Source organism: Mesoplodon densirostris, chromosome 1 (assembly GCF_025265405.1).
Source record: "Mesoplodon densirostris isolate mMesDen1 chromosome 1, mMesDen1 primary haplotype, whole genome shotgun sequence".
Classification (NCBI taxonomy): Eukaryota; Metazoa; Chordata; class Mammalia; order Artiodactyla; family Ziphiidae; genus Mesoplodon; species Mesoplodon densirostris.
The window spans coordinates 65,003,519-65,021,450 of NC_082661.1; positions in this window are offsets into that span (position 1 = coordinate 65,003,519).

Below are 17,932 nucleotides of genomic sequence, written 5' to 3' on the forward strand. Positions count from 1 at the left end.
GGCAGGCAATTTCGAATAGATTCAGCTAGGTGGTCTTCTGATATTGTCTGAGGTCCCTCATACATCTGCAGACAGTTATGTGTAGGCAAAAAGCTTTTGCTGATTTGTCTGGAATTTCCTACATGTTTTACTGGGGCATGTGGGCTGACTCAGCTCTGTTCTATGTGTCTCATTCTCTAGCAAATTATCTCTAGGTAATTCATGTGGTGTTTGGGAGGGATTCCGAGGGACAACAGGGAAGACTTTTGAGGCCTGGCATAACGTCATTCCATCTGATTCTGTTGGTCAAACTAATCACAAGCTTAGTGCAGATTCACAGGCTGGGGGATAGGTTTCATCATTTTTAAAAATTTTATTTATTTATTTATTAACTATAATTGATTTACAATGCTTTGTTAGTTTCAGGTATACAGTAAAGTGATTCAGTTTTTTATATATTCTTTTTCAGATTCTTTTCCCTTATAGGTAATTCAAAACTATTGAACTGAGTTCCCTGTGCTATACAGTAGGTCTTGTTGGTTATCTATTTTTTATATAGTAGTGTGTATATATTACTTCTAAACTCCTAATTTATCCCTCCCCCTACTCTTTCTGATTTGGTAACCATAAGTTTGTTTTCTATGTCTATAGGTCTATTTCTGTTTTGTAAATAAATTCATTTGTATCAATATTTTTAGATTCTACATATTAAGTAATATCATATGATATATGTCTTTCTCTGACTTACTTCACTTAATATGATAATCTCTAGGCCCATCCATGTTACTGCAAATGACATTATGTCATTCTTTTTTATGACTAATATTTCATTTTACATATATATATATATATATATATATATATATATATATTTTTATACACATGCCACATCTTCCTTATCCATTCATCTATCAATGGACATTTAGGTTACTTCCATGTCTTCATTATTTTAAATAGTGCTCCAATGAACACTGGGGGCATCTCTTACAGGCAGCTTCTAAGTCACTTTGCAAAGGATGAAAGGGCATGTATTCAGGGAGCAGGGAGATAAATTGGACCATTTTTGCAATAACTTAACTACATCCCCCAATTTTTACTAGCAGTTTCTTCGAACAACTCTGTGGGGTAAACACAGTAAGAGGAGGAAGAATGTCACATTGTTCTCCCCAAGGAACAGCTCCTTGGTCTAATGCAATCTCCTTGCATCCCTAGAGTTCTGTTTAGATAAGCTGAAGGGGAGTTGGATGATCTTAACAAGATGATTCTGCAACTTTTTGTAATTTTTCCAGCTTTAGAGTTGTTTTCAGCTTTCTATTCCACAAATATGCTCTGAATAGCTATCATGTGCCTGATCTTCTTCTAGGTATTTAGGTTAAATAAATGAATAAAATATATCAACCCTCAGAGATTACATTCTGGTGGGGGAGAAAGATAGTGAACAATACTCATGTTAAATAAGTAAATTATAATTTGTTTAAATATGATATATGTTATGGAAAAAGGGAAAAAAAGGAGCAATAAGCAGTAAGTAAGGGGCACAGGGGCAGTAAGATGAGAAATTGCTAGATTAGGTTTCACTGAGAGGGTTAAGATTTGTCCAAGATTGAAGTGAGGGAGTTAATCATGTAGACACCTGGGTATCTGAAATATTCTTTGAAGAGAGAAGGCTAGGGGCAAGAGATTGCATGTCATGTGTGGGGAACAGCAAGAAGGTTGGTGTAGTTGGAGTACAGTGATCAAGAGTATAAGATATAAGGTCAGGAAGAGAAATGAGTAAACAAGGACTATATCCTATAGGATAAGGATCAGCAAACTATGGCACCGTGGGCCAAATCTGGACTACCACCTGTCTGTGTAAATAAAGGTTAACAGAAGCACAGACACATTACAATGATAGAATTGAGTAGTTGTGATAGAGACCATATGGTCCGCAAGGTCAAAATTATTTACTTTCTGGCTCTTTACAGAGAGTTTGCCAACCCCGATATAGGGGCTTCTAAGACACTGAAGAACTTTCTACGCTGATAAAACAGAGCCTAGGGTTTCCCTGGTGGCGTGGTGGTTGAGAGTCCGCCTGCCAATGCAGAGGGCACGGGTTTGTGACCCGGTTCGGGAAGATCCCACATTCCACGGAGTGGCTGGGCCCATGAGCAATGGCCGCTGGGCCTGCGGGTCCGAGGCCTGTGCTCCACGGCGGGAGAGGCCACAACGGTGAGAGGCCCGTGTACCGGAAAACAAACAAACAAAACAAAAACAAACAAACAAATAAAAGAACCTAGCCATTGCAGAGGAATTACATAATCTGACCTTGACTTTTCTAAAATAAAAGATCACCTGATTTCTGGTAAGAATGGGCTGTAAGGAAGTCAGGCTAAAAATAGAGAGAACAGTTAAGAACTATTGACAATACTGGCAAATCATGGTGGTTTGGATCCAGGTGACAGTAATGAGATTATGAAATGGAGTCAGATCTTGCATATATTTGGAAGATATAACAGTCTATAGTTTCTTTAACTACAGAAAGAGCCCCACTCAATAGAATGTTATGAAAGCAAGAAGAATACTAGAGCAAATCTGTAACCTTTTGAGCTGGACACTGGGACAGACATTGATCCATGTGAAGAGACTCCTCCAAGATCACTTGGAGTAAAAGAGGAGCAGCCCTGTGATCTTCAGCCCAGTTATCTATCTGTGTAACAGATCAAGGGAGTTTTCCTAACTCTTTCAACTATCCCCACATCTGCTTTATCATCTAGTGCAGGAGACCACTAGCTGTCCTTCCTGGAGAGTCTTTTTTGCTCATTTGCATCAAGTTAAACTCTTTGTTCCATTAATGCATTGCTTTGCTTTCCACCTACAGAACTTTACTATCTGTAGCAAACTATACATTTACAGTCAGGAGACCTGGCCACCACTACCAGTTCTATGACCTCAGCTAAGCTATTTAAACTCTACACTTCAATTTTCTAACCAATAAAGTGGGGACCTAATTTTATCTATTCCACTCTGTTGTTTTGATAATAAATATGATTCTTTCTATTTAGGGATGTCACAACAATTAGTAACTGGCACATAGTAGGCTTTGAACCAATGTGAATTCATGGATAATTTCCCCTTCATTATTGTTCTTTTCCAGGGGAGGTATTGTCTGATCTGTATGAGGAGGATGTTTTTCTGTTCTCTACAGTCAATCCCGGCGTCAGGGATGTCCTCAGTTCACCCTGGCTGGAGGATTATTGCCTGCAAATTTGAAACTTTTGCAGACTTGCTGTGAGGAAGGATCAAGTAATATCACGGGTCTGGCCAGGGAGACTGCAGGGAGGGCATCCTGACATGGATTATTCGTGAGGTGCCGCATAATCAGGGTCTGCAGACAGAGATACCAAACGCTGGGAGCCAGTTCAATTAAAGAGCCCATGCTTTTTTTCCAGATTCCACATATATGCATTAATATATGATATTTGTTTTTCTCTTTCTGACTGACTCCACTCTGTATGACAGTCTCTAGGTCCATCCACGTCTGGTAAAACAACTACACCTCAATTAAAAGAAGAAAACAACAACAACAGCAAATGTAAATAGTCCATGTGGTGAGATGGGAGGGCTGGAGTAGATGATTGATCAGGTTCTGAAAGTGGGATTGTTGAGGGGGGGTGGAGTCACTGTGGGGGAGTTGGATAAGCAGTTACTTGGAGAGGGGAAGGCACTGGGGAAAGGGGTAGCTGGTGCGGGAAGTTTTGAATGAGCGGGAAAATGTCTTCTGAGTTATCTCCATTTGAAAAAGAAATCTTTCCCAAGCTTTCGAATGGCACAACCTAGGTAGTAAAACCAAACCCTAGTGTGAACAAAACTACACGTCTGTGCTTCTTCCTTGTCTCCTTTGAGAAGCTCCGGAGGTGTGAAAGTGTCAATAGAGTGTGACTTTAATTTTATAACTTTAACATAATATTATTTTCTTGTTTTCAAGTCAGTGCATGCTCAAAGAAAATTCAGAATCATAAAAGTAAAAAGAGATTCTCTCTCTCTGCCGACCCATATATCACCCTTCTTAACATTTTAGTGTTTTTTTTTTTTTTTTTTTTTAGTTACTTAATATACATATCGATAGACACCAAGTTTGTGAAGAAAGTTTCCTGGGGTTTTTCACAATCACATTTCTGCCAAAAGTCACATCCATCTCACTGAGTGATGATTTTTTTCAAAGAAATAAAGTCATTACTTTTCAAAAGTTGCTGCCTTGCACAATAAGTAGACAATAGCCAAAATTTGTGATGTGAGATGAGAAATGTCAGCTAGGTTTGACAAGCTTTTCAAAACACATGGTTCTAAATCATTCTTCAGCAACATTGAGTATTAATATGTGATGTGATCTTGGGGTTCATATATCTACAAATATCTACCAACATTTATACATATTTTTAAACACACACACAGGTATACATAATTAGAATTGGTAGCATATATGAAGTTTTGTATCATTTTCCCCTTTTGCTACCATAGCAGGATACTTTTCTTGATAAAAATATTCTAAAGCTAAAGTTTTTAAAACTGCATAATGGTCGTTGTATCTTCAAGCCATTACTCATTTACACAATCTTCCATTGCTAGATATTTGGAATGCTTCAGATTTTGGCCACTGTAAATAGTGTTGGAGTTTATATTATTGTGAATATATATTCATGGCATCTCTAGTATTTCTTTGGGATAGATTCCTATTTATGAAAGTAATGGCTCAAAAGTTATAACTATCTTAGAACTCTCTGTCCATATATGTGTGTATATATACATATATATGTCAAATTACTTTCCAGAACTATTGCACAGAACTATTCCCCTAATCCCTGAGCCCACTTTGGATGTGTTCTTGATCACTTCTCCATTAATATTAGTATAAGAGAATAAACTTTTAAACAGCTATGACAATTTGACACAGCAATTTTTCCCTTGTTTCTTCAGTTTTCATTTGTGTTACACTAGTAAGGTTGAATATTATCCTTATATTTATTAGCTATTTTTTCTTCTTCTTTAATTCTCTATTTAAGTCCTTCAGCCATTGATCTTCTTGAGGTTAAGTGCTTTTGTAATTGATTTGTATGAACTATTTGGGCACTATTAATATTTCTTTTTGCACTTTTATGGCAAATACTTTATGAGGTTGTTTCTTGTTCATTTTGCACATGGCATTTTGATATTTAAAAAATATACATTTAACCAAATTGTTTCACATCTCCTTTGTGATTTTCCCTAGGGTTCTTAAGACTCTCTCATCCCCAGATCACTTAAATTCTTACCTGTATGTAAAAATACTTTCATGCTGCATTTTGGTCTATGGTGTTGAGTTGAGTTAAGGTGAGAGAGGCTGAAGAGATAGGAAGGAGCCTACACATAAGGAGATATTGAACATTTATGGAAGAAGTACAAATGGCCAAGACTCTTTTCCTTCTCTGAGTCATTAGTAGGAGGTTTTGCCAATTGTTTTGTTGGTTTGTTTTAAATAACAATAATGGCTTTAAACTAGTTTCTATCATCTCACTCCTAGATAATTGCAATAACTTCCCAATTTTGTCTCCTCACATTCAGTTTTTTCCACTTCCAACACCTTCTGCACATTAAAGACAAGGTAACCTTTCTAAAAAAAAAGAAAATCTGATCTTTTCACTTTCCAATTAAAATCCTCCCCATCAACCTTAATGTGCACTCCTTCAACCCTTAGCACCACATCCTGGACCCTGATATTTGGTCTCTGTCTCACATTCTGGTCTCCCCTCTGCCTTTCATACTTTACATTATCATGTTATTTTACACTTGGTGCCTTTCTGCCTGGTGTTCCTCCTTCTTGAAATTTTTTTTTTTTTTTTACTCTCTTACACTGAAGCCAGGCAGCATCTCTGACAGAAAGCACTCTACTATGTATGTCCTTCTCTTCTTTCTGTTTGTGGCACTTTAGCCTGGACTATACCTTAAAACAACTATTATGTTGAAATAAGACTATATGCATGTATCTCCCATTAGATCACAAATATCTCAACATCAGGGTTCTCTTTTTCTTTTATTGTGTTTCCAGGGCCTAATATGTCCCCATATATTGTACTTTAGGTGCTCAATATTATACAATTTTCAAAAATTGCCATCCACTTAATGCCTATCAGAAGCCACATCAAGACCCAGAATAGTCATCTTCTTATTTAACACCAATTTAATGCTGCATCTTCTTTTGTGAAATGAGAATATAAACCCCTGCCACACATTCTACCTTGGACAAAAGTGAAACTGAAGGCAATAATGCATGTAAATTATTTTGTACATTGTGAGAAATTTTGTTTGTATGCATGGTTATGTGTGTGCATTTGTATGTGGAATTATTTTTACTGTTATAATTATTATTATAGAAATATGACATTTTATTACAGAATTGCAAAGTTTTAGAATGTTAGATGTACATGTGACCTTGACATAATGTAGACCACTGGCTTGCAAACTGTGTTCCCAGGTGCTCTTAGGTTCTTTAAAGGTGTTTTAAGGGCAATTTCTGAATGGTGTTGGGAAGGGGAAAGCAGATCTGGCAGGGTTTCCAGGCCCCATCTCAGCATCTACCAGAACAATACCAGTTTTAACTGTTTCATATGTTGGATTTTGTATATGGTTTTGTCTAAATAAAAATTTGAAAACTGCTGATTTTTCTAATACCTTATTGCACATAAAGAAACTAGAGCGCAGAGAGGTCATCAGACTTGCCCGAGGTCACACAGATTGTCAGGGTCACACCCAGGCCAATTTTCTTTCCATTACACACACTTCCTTAGGAAGCTCCTTCCTCCCCGGTCCCAGGACTTTTTCCATGCATGCTTTTCCCCACGGAATAGGTTTTCAGCCTCAGACCATGCTTCTAGCATCTTAAAGTAGTGTGGGTTCTGCTCAGTTCTCATCTATACTTTTATCTTTCAAAACAGCGCTGAGCACATTCCTAGTGCTTGTCTTTCCATCATCCACACTTTCAAAGACTCTATCTTGCTTAGATATTCCAGGCACATGTCTTCTAGGCCCCCAGGCAATAAAATCCACTCCTCAACAAGAGTTTTGTCAATAGCAATCTCTTCCAGTTTGGTGGCTTGTTAATCAGCACATTTTCATGAATTGCTCCATAATAGCTTGAGTGTAAAAGATGATCAAATTACCATCTACAGTGCTTTGTAACTGCTGGAGATTGGTTTCCTGCATGAATGGGAAACCTGTCACTATTTGGAAATCAGAGCAATGAATCAACACACAGTCTGAGCACCTCTGATATGTTACACCTCTTCTAGGGGTAGGACCACAAAGGGTATTTGATATTGTTACTGCCCACCAGGATCTCACATCCTAGTAGGAGCAAGACACACATGTAAACAAACAATTCAGGGAAAACATGAAATTAAAAAGGAATGTACAAACTGAGAATATGAGCCATTCTCTCTGGGTATTGTCATGAGAACTTGGCAATGAAAATGAAGGCGGGGCAGATTTTTAAACACTAACACTTATTTTAGAGGTCACAGTATAGAAAGGCATTTTGTGTACTTAAATGACTTTCCAAAGATATTCAAATTGTTTATTCAGTGATTTTTTTTCTTAACTTCTTACTATGTATCAGGAACTGGGTTTGCAACCAGAAACAAAAATCAGTTCTTACCATAATGGCAGTGAGGGAAACAAGTCAATTAAAATTCTGTATTATACTATGGAAAGGGGGAGAAAAACGATTGAAGTATTTTTTTTTAACATAAGAGTATTGGAAGACCATGAACAGTCATAGCAGGTGAGGCAGTTAGAGAGGTGGGCCGTGGCCAGAGGATGGAAGAAACCTTGCATCCCACAATGAGGAACGTGGACTCCATCTTGATGACAAGGGAGCCCTGCTTGTTGGAAACTTCTGAGTAGGGGAATGCTACACATTTTTCTTATAGAGAATAGATTTAAAATAGCAAAGACTATAGACAAAGAACAATCAAATCCAGAGGTAATGACAGTCATGGAAGACTGAAGTGTCAGGGAGGTTGATATAGAAGTAATGGATCTTGAAAAATGTGTAGAACGCCAGATAAGAGAGATGGTGTGCTTGTAGATTAAACACATAAGTTGTGTTCCTGAGCCAGACAGTCATTAAAGAAAGCAGGTGAGAATGAGATTTCAGGTCAGTGATTTGTTCACTCAACAACTATTTGTTGAGTATGAAATATACACAAATTACCCTTTTTGGCTCAAAAGTGTAGAAGAGTCAAAATGCTGTCTCCATTCTGGAGGAACTTCTGGTTAGCTGAGAAGATGAACCAGAGCTCAGCTAACAGTGACGATTCAGTAAGTGCTTACTACATATGGTGTTTTATGGTGAATTTCCATTAGTTCTCACAACATCCCCATGAAGCTAGTGTTTTTATTACTCTCTGCCCTCTCATGCTTCCACACTAGTAAAAGATAGGTAATAGTAAGGCCAACTTCATGGGGATGTTGTGATCCTTGTGAAGTAAGAATGGTTCTACTTGCTACCAAATCCCAAACTTTCACCCATTGCCCAAGACTGCTTCCCAGGTAATCATGGTGCCAGGTGATGGAGTGTCAATGAGTTGCATAAATAAAGTGCACTGGGAACTTAAAGAAAAAGGGGGGAAAATACATCCAGGACCTTAAAGGTTGGGTTTTGGAGGAACTCTAAAGAAGGTAGAGTGCTATTTGAGCCTGAAAAAGAAACTGACCTGGCACAAAATATGAATGCATAGCAAACATCACCTCCTCAAACCAGAGTTTTCACCTTTTACAAATCCTTAAAGAACAGGATGAAAGAAAGTTGTTAGAAGTTTTCAAGGAAATCACACTGGATAATTAGAAGGCAGTCACACTTAGACCTTCAATTGTGAGGCAAAGCAGAAAATAAAGTCTTTGATTTAAAAAAAAAAGAGGGAAAAATTAACACCACCACCAAAACAAAAACAAACAAACTACACACACACACACACACACACACACACACACACACACTTATATATACAGGTGCTTAAAGACACCAGGCGCCAAACTGCAAGTCTATAAACTTCACACAGTGGAACTTTCTGGTAATGAATTCTATAAACTCTTACCTTGGTGGGGCTTCTCCCTTCTCTTCTCCTCCCACCTTGTTAAACACAAGGTTGGAGTTTTACAGGCTTTGCAGTAAATGTGAGTACTCATGGCACTCATGGTATTTGCAGAAAAGATTCAGTTGTCATTATCTCCAGTTAATAGTTGAAGGTGGGCAGGAGAGCAAGAGAGAGGGAAAGATTTGATGTACAGTTGTCCTTGTTCCAAAGTGTCCTTGACAGTCTTTTTTAGAATGCTCCTCAAATTTGCCACCGAATCATCTGCCGAACACTCTACTTCAGGGCAAAAACACAGTTGGTTTTATGTGCTGCTGGATCAATGGCCTATTTCTCAAGGTGGTAAAGTGGGTTCAGAGTTTGATGGAAACTTAAGAAAGGAAAAATAAGAAGCTCATTTGATGGCTGGTTGCATAAAACTCAACACCTGCTACTTAGATTTTTTTTTTTTAACGTCTGGTTAAGGGAAAATGTCAAGGGCTTTTCAAATTTGCATCAATTTGAATAAAACCATTGTTATACAGCTTGCAAAATGTCAAAACACTTTGGAGAAAATTAGAACAGATTTTTTTTTTCTTGCAGAGATTGACATAAAAGCAAAACCTCAGAGATCTTAATCTGAAGTAATCTTGCAAGACTTGCCCAGACCCATATTTGCCAATTAAACTCCTGTTCCAGAAGATAAAGCATGTGCTAAATTAGAGTATATAATTTGATAGATAAAGGAATCTGTTCTCTTCATAAATATTTTATCAGGAAGTGAAAACATGTAAGTTTATACTCCTGATAAAGCTATGAATATCAAGGAAAAGAGATCTTCTAACTTGCGGTTTCAAGGGAAATAATTTTGATTGAAAATCCAAGTTCCATAACATGTTTTTCCAGCAGACAAAATGCTATATATCTGCAAACAAAAACAAAATTAAAAAAAAATGAACAAAATATTTGCTAATGTATTTTATTTGAAAAGTTAAATTAGAAAATAGATGCAACATGTATTTTTTTCCTCTAAAAGATAAATTGAACCTGGGGAAAAAGAAGCTCAAGGGCCTCCCTGGTGGCGCAGTGGTTGAGAGTCCGCCTGCCAATGCAGGGGATACGGGTTCGTGCCCCGGTCCGGGAGGATCCCATATGCCGCGGAGCAGCTGGGCCCGTGAGCCATGGCCGCTGAGCCTGCGCGTCCGGAGCCTGTGCTCCACAATGGGAGAGGCCACAACAGTGAGAGGCCCGCGTACCAAAAAAAAAAAAAAAAAAAAAAAAAAAAGAAGCTCAAGTATCTCTAATTGCCATTAGCTTGATAATTAGTTCTCAAGTAGATTTATGTGGTCTTGTGTACTCAGAGATGAGCATCATGGTGTTCCATAGGTAGACGTTGCACTCCTAACTGTTATGAAGTGTTGGATAGTGTGGCCAGAATTAAAATAGGAACTTACTTTGATAAGGGTCATTAGTAAGGAGTAATGAGATTTTTTCCAAGATGTACATGAGTCATTTAGGTGATACCTAGCTGAAATAAACCCTAAATTTTAACTTTCTCATCTTGGGTCATTAAATTTGCCTACTAATCAGTCTTACTAATTAATATCAGACCTGTTACTATGAATGAGTTGACTCTTAAATTAAGTTTCTCTTCAAAGTGAATAAGAGACCAAAAGATTTTCCAAACGTTTTGGTGGGCTACTTGGCTATCCATCCCTAAGAAGATAAGGATTTAATGAAATCCACTGAAACCCCATTTGAGCTAAGGTATGAGTCTGTGGAGCGTCTACTTGTAAGATTACAGAGGCTAAATTCTTAGTCTTAAGACCAGAGATTTCTTTTTGGAAATAAGATGGTAGGAATAGAAGAAGTTATTTCATTTTTCTCATCTTACTTTTCTCTTATAATAATAATTCTCTTAAAATCAATAACCCAGTCCTGGGGCTCTTTCTCACCCTTGGCATAGCATAACCAAGGAAAGTTCTAAGAAAAGATGGTCAGCAGCCTGGGACCACTGTGTTCTGGGCCCTACAGAGAACCCCTTTCCATCCTGAACTACTATATCTTCTAGAACTAAAAAAATTATTGAGTTTTTGCTGTGTAACAGGTACTCTGCTAAAGGCTGTAGATTGATTACTTTCTTCATGCTCACAAGAATCCTATGAAGTAGGCACCATCACTATCTCCATTAAAAATGAGGAAAGTGAGGAATAGAGTAGTTAAGCAATTTTCCCTGGTATTTGAAAGAGCTAGGGTTTTAGGCAGCATGACTTCACAGCCTTCACTTTTAATCACCACATCTCACTGACTTTCCAATTTACATTATGATGAACAAACTGATGTTTGGAAGAGTACCTCTAAAGGCCAGAGCCAAGAGTGGCTTATTACATTTTTTTTCTGTTTTCTTGACTCAAAAACTTTAATATATTGCCATTATAGGCAGAAGTCACAATTATGTGGAATTAGATTAACCAGAACCCACAGTATCTAATCTGTCTTCCATGACAACAATTATTGAGTATCAAAAAGAGCTATCACTATTCATCTTTAGCTTTAGTTCTGGTCCTAAAGCAAAGTCACTTATATCAGACCTTGTTTCTCTGCTCATCTGCAGTGTGAGTCCTCATTGTGTCCCTGGCTCCTCCATCATCCCCTGTTATACTTTCTATTAGTTTGTCTATCCTTCACCTTGGCCTTAGGAGGCTGAGATCACATCTTATTACTCTCTTCATCTATCCTCAGCAACCGATACACACCTGGCCCAATGAATTTTGACTGAATTAAAGGATGGGGAAGCCTCCATTTTGCCCTCTGTTTATGGGAATGATAATATTTACATTATCTTGGAAGGACCTTATGAAACTTTGGTGAGATAATGCCTAGGAAAGTGTACAGAAATAAAATGTGGTACAAAACAAGAGATTATTTCTTTAAGAGTTTCTGTAATTATTCTCATCAATAAGTAAACTTGACTTTTTTGATGGAATCACACCTAAAAAAAGTGATTATTGGGAAAAATTTCCAAAGCCATTTCAAAAGCTGGATCATTCCATCCTTCATTTCAGTGAATCCTGGTCCTTTCTGTGAAAAAATAAAAATAAAATAAGAGATTTTTGGTTTCAGAGGTCCTGAATGAGACAAAATTTATAGAACCAGAAGACATGAACACTGCAAAACTGTGATTTTGAAGGAAGACACTCCAGCTACAACCCAGAGTGGGGAAAATGGAGCACCTAATATGTATTTGGCTCCATGATATGCACATTTATGTAAATTTCCACTGAATCCCCATAATCATTATATGAGGAAAAATATCCCAATATTACATAAAGAAAATTGAGGCTTAGAGAGGTTAGCAATTCACCCAAGGCTCTACCTTAGATGTAGGATTGAATCTATGTCCGTAAGACTCAAAAGCTTAGCAGACACCAGAATCAAGGATGATCAAAGCAAAAATAAGTCTACATCAAACTAAAAAGTTCTTCATAGCAAAGAAAACCATCAACAAAATGAAAAGGCAACCTACATTACAGAATGGGAGAAAATATTTGTAAATCATATATCTATTAAGGGGTTAATATCCAAATTATATAAGGAACCCATACAACTCAATAGCAAAAAACCCTCAAACAATCCAATTTAAAAATTCACAGAGGGGCTTTCCTGGTGGTGCAGTGTTTGAGAGTCTGCCTGCTGATGCAGGGGACACGGGTTCATGGCCCAGTCCAGGAAGATCCCGTGTGCTGTGGGGCAGCTGGACCCGTGAGCCATGGCCACTGAGCCTGCACATCCGGAGCCTGTGCTCCACAACGGGAGAGGCCACAACAGTGAGAGGCCTACGTACCACAAAAAAAAAAAAAAAAAAAAAAAATGCACAGAGGAATTGAGGAGACATTTTTTTTTTTTTTCTCAAAAAAGACACACAAAATGGCCAACAGGTGCATGGAAAGGTCCTTAACTTCCAGCTACAAGATACATTCTGGTCATGTAATGTGTAGCATCATAACCACAGTTAACAATACTGTATTATATACTTGAAACCTGCTAAGAGAGTAGAATGTAAAAGGTCTCATCACAAGAAAAATATGTTACTATGTGAAATGATTGATGTTAGCTAAACTTATTTTGTTGACTGTTTCACAATACATATATATATATATAATCATTATGTTGCACACCTGAAACTTGTACAATGTTATATGCCCATTATATCTCAATAAAACTGGGGAAAAATCAAAAGCTTAGTACTTTCACTCTCCACACCACCTTCATCTCCTGGTTCTTCTTTGACAAAGCCTGAAGTTATTGTCTGCAGGTTCAGGAAGAAAACATTACTGTATTTATGCATGAATTAGGGTTATTATACTTGTAAGTGATCAAAACCCAACTCAAATTACCTTATGAATAGAAGGGAAATTATTCATGGATATTTGGGTACACTGTAAAATAGCTAAGGCATCAAAAGGAGAAAGAAGCAGGTAGACCTAAAGAACATCCAGAATCGAGAGCTTAAATACCATTAGAGCTGCTTCTCCATCTCCTAAGCCTGCTTTGTATTCTCTCTGGGCTAGCTTCATTCTCCCTCACTATAGACAGGACCATAGACAGCTCCCAAGCATTAAGAGTTTCATTATCCAATGGGAGAACATTGGATAATGTTTCTGTGATTCTGTGACTCTGAATCTAAGCCTCAGATTAGAGGCTGAAGCAACTTGGCTGACTAGGGCCCCATGCCTCCCCTGTATCATCAAACTGAGACCAAGGAAATAAGGCAGAAAATACAATTCCACAGTGCAGGAGGAGGACTCACATAGATCAATAGACACACACCTCCCTTCCTCACCACCAATACCCTACTATGTTGGGACTGAATCAGGTTAGACAAGAATAGAAGGCATATTTTGGGGGAAATGGTTCCTAAATGCAGAATATGTTGAAGTCCCATATGCCTCAAGACTCAATTCTTCTTCTCTATATTTTTTCTACCAAAAATTTTTAGCTCTTGATAACCTGGATTCACTAGCATTTTTGCTTAGCAAGTAATAAAAGGTGAGAGATGTATTTCTACTTTATGCTCATGAAATTATCATTTAATCAACCTAGTTTGGGGACATCCAGGAAAAGTTAAATGTGCAGATCCAAGGTAAGACACAAGGTAGATTTGTCAGAATTGTTACGTTGTCATGTCATGAAAACAGGAGGTTTCTGGATTTATGACATCTAATTTGCCATAGAAAAAAAGATTCTGCATAAAAGGCACCCCTAGAGATATCTCAAAATGGTATTTTTCAACATGTATTCTTTCTAATTCCTATGTTAGTCACACCAGCTTACTTGTTAAAGATGTCGATTTCAGACCTACTGGAACAGGATATTTATGAGTGGTGTCTGGAACCTGGAGATTAACAAGCTGTTCATATGATTTTTACAAAGTTTAGCATCCTTGGTCTCATGCAGTAACTGCTGCAAATATGTTCTTGGGACATACAACCTTTCCAGGTGATGGTATACATTGGTACAACCTTTCTTGGAAGCAACTTTATTATACGTGTCAAGATTCTTAAAATGTTCATCACCTTTGTTCTTTGTAATGTTACTTCTGGGAATTTTTCCTGAGAAAATATTGTGAAATATACAAAAAAACAAAAACAAAAACAACAAAAAAGCACTAAGTAGAGAGAATAGTCATCACTTCATATTATGAGGAGTGAAAATAGAGACCATAAGATGAGAATAGTTATATCAATTTTGGTTAATCTTCCTCAGTGTAATATTTTTCAGACTTTAAAGTATATGTGTGTGATGCATATATGATACTTTCACAAATCTCTTAAATTATGATGTGAAATGAGAAAAAAGAGCATATGAGTATAATTATATTTATGCATACCAAAGTTACAAAATAACATTATAACTGAGAAGACCAGAAAGAAATATATTGAATGATAATAGTTGTTTATTGGATTATGAAAAATTTTCTCCTTCTCTCTGCTTTTCTTTGTTTTAACATGTTACTATGTTAAACAGATGTTATTCTGTCATTGTGATATTTATTATCATGTAATAAAAATTAAATATTGTTTTTATTTTACTAATATGCTTTTATTATTTTTATAAAATATTTATTTTTATAAATATTATATTATTATATTATTTTCATTTTATAATAAAATATTATTACTAAGTTAAATAAAATTCTTACCAGGGAGATAGAAATATGAAACAATTCCCACTTCTTGCTTACTTCTGGATATACAAATGTTATGAAACCACAACACCATAACTGGCTCCTATGGTAAACCCTTCCTTACCTTCTACTTCATGTTTTGGTACCTGGGTGCCTGGATACCCCTGTATGGATAGCTTTTCTTGCTCTTACTCCTCTTCCTCAAGGCTGCAATCCTGCCTCAGTATCCTGAGGGGTAAAGCTGAGACTTCCCAATACCTTCTCTCGAGTTATTCACAGTGACCTCCTTCATGCTTTTATCTGCCCATGCAGTTCATAACCTTCTCTTACACCCTAGTATTGTAGATCTGTTTAGAACAATGTAAACATTCATCTAGTTCATTCCAATGTGGGAAATCACTGGAGAATCAAGAAAACTTGGAATGAGTGTTTTAATTGTATTTCTTTTTACACATTCTTCTAGTTATATATATATTTTTTTATGGAAGTATAGTTGATTTACAAAGTTGCATGGGTTTTTGGTGTGCAGCAAAGTCATTCAGTTATATATATATATATATATATATATATATATATATATATATATATATATATATATATATATATATACATTTATATATACTCTTTATCATATTCTTTTCCATTATGTGTTATTATAGGATATTGAATATAGTTCCCTGTGCTATACAGTAAGATCTTGTTGTTTATTTTACATATAGTACTGTGTATATGTTAATCTCAATCTCCTAATTTATCCCTTCCCCTCCCCTTTTCCCCTTTGGTAACCATAAGTTTGTTTTCTATGTCTGTGGGTCTGCTTCTGTTTCATAAATAAGTTCATTAGTGTTATATTTTAGATTTCACATACAAGTGATATCATATGGTATTTGTCTTTCTCTTTCTGACTTACTTCACTTATTATGATACTCTCTAGGTCCATCCATGTTGCTGCAAATGACATTATTTCATTCTTTTTTAGGACTGTGTAGTATTCCTTTGTGTATATATACCAAATCTTCTTTATCCATTCGTTTGTTGATGGACATTTAGGTTGCTTTCATGTCTTGGCTACCATAAATAGTGCTGCCATAAACATTGGGGTACATGTATCCTTTCAAATTAATATTTTCTCCAGGAGTGTGATTGCTAAATCATATGGTAATACTATTTTTAGTTTTTTAAGGAAACTCCATATTGTTTTCCATAATGGCTGCACCAATTTACATTCAGCAAACAGTGTAAGAGGGTTCCCTTTTCTCCAAAGCCTCTCCAGCATTCCCTATTTGTAGACTTTTTGATGATGGCCATTCTGACCAGTGTGAGGCGATACCTCATTACCTCATTATAGTTTGATTTGCACTTCTCTGATCATTAGCAATGCTGAGCATCTTTTCATATACCTACCTATTTGCCATCTACTTATCTTCTTTGGAAAAATATTTGTCTATTTAGGTCTTCTGTCCATTTTTTGATTGAGTTGTATGTTTTTTTGTTATTGAGTTTGTATATTTTGGTTATTTGGAAATTAAGTCCTATTCAGTTGCATCATTTGCAAATATGTCCTCCCAGTCTGTACGTTGTCTTTTCGTCTTGTTTATGGTTTCCTTTGCTGTGCAAAAGCTTATAAGTTTGATTAGGTCCCATTTGTTTATTTTTGCTTTTATTTCTATTGCTTTGGGAAGCTGACTTAGGAAAACATTGGTAAGATTTATGTCAGAGAATGCTTTGCCTATGTTCTCTTCTAGGAATTTTATGGTAAGTGTTTAAGCCATTTTGAGTTTTTTTGTGTATGGTGTGAGGGCATATTCTAAGTTTATTGATTTACATGTGGCTGTCCAGATTTCCCAACATCCACTTGCTGAAGAGACTGTCTTTTCTCCATTGTGTATTCTTGTCTCCTTTGTCGAAGATTAATTGACCATAGATGTGTGAGTTTATTTCTGGGCTATCTAGTCTGTTCTAGGTATAATCTTTGAGGTTATTTTTACTCTTCATTTCTTCTTCATACCCCATATCATAGTTCCTGTTTAATATAGTAGATCTTTTTCTTTGCAGCCCCTGAGCCAGTGACTTTTCATCATAGTCTGTCTTATGTCCTACAAATTTTTATGTTTTTTAATCTCATGTTATATTAGGTTGAGTCTTTCATAGTCCTCAATTTACCATTGATTCCTGCAAAGGACCTGTCTAGTTGAATGCATTTATGTATGTATGCATTATATTGCATCCCTATCCCCTATTCTTATTTCTTTCCTTTTCCTAAAACAACTATTCTAGTGTTTTTGACATCTGTCCTTTTACCTGTAAATAGTCTTGTAGAATATGAATTATTTTGTTGTGAATATGTAACTTACATTATATAGTACTGTGCTATAGAATTTATGTTATCTTCTTTTCACACTCAGCATCAAATAGTGAAGGTGTAGCTCTGTTTCTGCCCTATACCTGTTAATTGGCATACAGTTTTCTATGGTACACAGCCTACACATTTTAATTATCATTCCTCTAATCATTAACACTTACACTGACTCTAATCCCAATGTGCATTTGTTTTAAAAATACCTGTGATAAGATATCTGTGCTGCAATTATTTTCTTTAACTTTAGTAGGAATAGAAGCTAAAAAAATTGTCACCTAAAAATGACAAGGAGTTTCTGTCCTCTAATTGGAGATAAATTCA